Below are 2659 nucleotides of genomic sequence, written 5' to 3' on the forward strand. Positions count from 1 at the left end.
TCTAATCGTATTTTTGCAAGACTGAGTCAAGCCTGTTGTGTTCTGTCTTTTGAAATTGTCCTATCAGATTTCCTTTTGGATCTGAGAAAGTTTCCTGGAGCTCACAACTATTAAAAGGTAATTCAATGCTTTATCATCGTGGAAGGAAAGCTGAGTTTTGCCATGTCAATACTTTTCTTTTACGACCTCGTGTGTGTGTGTGTGTGTGTGTGTGTGTAACATTCCCGCTCCCAGCGCCCAGGCTGTCAGAAATCCGGTCACGCTCCAGCCTCTTCAACATCCTACTCCCATCAACACCCTCTACACCGATCTTCATCACCCAGTACACCCATGCAGAAGCTCTTAGACACTCCTCAGCACCCTCTAAACTCTATTTTAACCCCCATCAGCTCTTATAATCCCCTTAACATCTCCTTAACCTTACGCACCTCATCAGTTCTCATAATCACTCGACACATCTAAACTCAAACATCAGCTTTCATAACTCCCTCCCTAACACCCCTTACATTACCCAAGCAGTTCATATAATCACTCGACAAATCCACATTTAGCTTCTACAACGCCCGTCACTTCCATCTGGCCCATAACCTCTAATCCTCTACGATACCATTCTCTTGGTACATTTAACACAGTCATGCTGGAAGGACTTTCGTGATAATCATAAGTAAACCAGTGAAAATTAAGATGCCTCCGTCAGATGCCGCATACCTAATAACCAGACTGAACTGAAAGGTATAATTTCCAGCACACTTGAACAGCCGCGGTGATACGCATATAAAAAGTGGTTTAACGTAAAGGGCAAGTCAGTTGGGAAAAGAAAAATGTCGTCTTCCTCCCACGTATTTCTCTTCATCTCAGATTCTCTCTCTCTCTCTCTCTCCTCTCTCTCTCTCTCTCTCTCTCTCTCTCTCTCTCTCTCTAGTTATGTCATTCTTCTCGTTATTGTTTTTCATTCTCCACTCCATACCAAGGCCTTGTCCTCACCTCCTAACCTATTCCTTCGTCAATTCCTATTACTTCGTCAAACTTTTATTCGCCATCTGTTTTCTCTCCTCTTCACAAATAAATTTTCTTCTCTCTGTATTCTTCCTTTTTTTTCGCCTTGTCATTCTTTCCCCTTTATCCAGTCCTCATTCTTCTTCTCACGTTTACCCTTCACCTTCGATCACCGCCACGCCCCCAGAGAGAGAGAGAGAGAGAGAGAGAGAGAGAGAGAGAGAGAGAGAATCATAATAACGTGAGGACGAGAAAGTAAGAATAACTTCATACCGGCAAAGCAACTTATTGAGGTTTTACAAGAAGCACTGTACGGTCTCAAACACTTCCTTGTTCCAGGATGAACGAGATCAAACATTTTCTTGAGTAGGGCCACATCAGGTGACCTTGACAAGTGGAAGGCAAGGGAGGAGTAGAGGGAGGACATTGAATACAGAGAACGTGACTCAAAATTTAAGGTAAACTATTCTCTTTCGTGGAATGTGAAAATGAAGGGGAGGGTGGAGTGGAGGTAGGAGGACATTGAACACAGAGAACGTGATAGACTCAGAATTTAAGGTAAACTATTCGCTTTCGTGAAGTGTGAAAATGAATGGGTGCAAGGAGGAGAGGACATGGAACGCAGAGAACGTGACAGACTGCAGGCTCACAATTTAGGGCAGACTCTTCCTTTTTCGTGGAATTTTATTATGGAGGGAAAAAGAGGATGTTGAAAGAATACATCTATGTTATTTTTGCGTCATTATAAACAACCCAATGAATAATTTACGTGGTTAATCCTCGTTCCTCGGCAGACATTTTTATTGTGGTTAGTTGCTCGTATGACAAAAAATCCTGCCATTCAGATCGTCTTATTATTATTATTATTATCTAAGAGAGCAACTGACCAAAGGCTATAGCACAAAAAAAATAGAAAAGGCCTGCCGAGATCCGTCCCTAATGAAAAGGGCCAAAAGGATAAACCAATACTGGTGTCTCAAAACCTCCTTGAAAGAATCAAAGTCATAGGATGAAAGTACAGAAGCAAGCAGGGAGTTCCAGAATGTTCCAGTGAAAGGGATAAATTTTTTTGAATATTGGTTAACTCTAGCATTTGAAAGTGGACCATGGACAGAATAGGGTGAGAAAAAAGTAAAGCCTTGCGCAGTGAGGCCGCGGGAGTAAGGCATATTATTGTAACCTGAACATCCAAAGCATAAAGTACATGGATTGAGTGGTCATTTAATTCTGAATATGTTAGAAGAGTACCATTTCGCTCAGAGAGAGCGAGAGAGAGAGAGAGAGAGAGAGAGAGAGAGAGAGAGTCTTGCATATAAATATTTCAAGTGAACTGCAATATTGGCTGAAGAACACTCGGAGAAGGTGCAAAAGATCTTTAGATGTATGGTAGCAAAACTGTTACCCAAGTAATCATCTCACTATTTATTTTCTTAGTACAAGTCAAAGTGCCTTGTATACATCAAATTGTTCATAATAAATATAAATGATACACTTCTAAAACAATTTTTTAGTATATAGTAAAAGCTGGTGCAGCCTCAGGTCTGAGGGAGCACCAGCCCCTAGAGACGACCGGAGTGTTTAAGGAAATGCTCTTTTCCATTAGAATTTTCGTAAACACAACACAAATGCGTAGAATCTTTATATTAAAAACTCTAGAGGAAAT

The 2659-nt window shown here is 41.0% G+C and overlaps 1 protein-coding gene across 2 annotated transcripts in view; it reads right to left on the minus strand.

Annotated features, from left to right (window-relative positions):
• Positions 1-2403: 2403 nt before the first annotated feature.
• The window catches only part of LOC135115728 (S-adenosylmethionine synthase-like), a 10380-nt gene continuing 10124 nt past the window's right edge, over positions 2404-2659 (minus strand). For both annotated transcript variants that reach the window (XM_064032667.1, XM_064032666.1), the window contains exon 7: positions 2404-2659. This exon is cut by the window's right edge and continues 598 nt beyond it. The gene's annotated coding sequence lies outside the window, so the exon portion shown is untranslated.

This window comes from Scylla paramamosain, chromosome 29, assembly GCF_035594125.1.
Source record: "Scylla paramamosain isolate STU-SP2022 chromosome 29, ASM3559412v1, whole genome shotgun sequence".
NCBI lineage: Eukaryota > Metazoa > Arthropoda > Malacostraca > Decapoda > Portunidae > Scylla > Scylla paramamosain.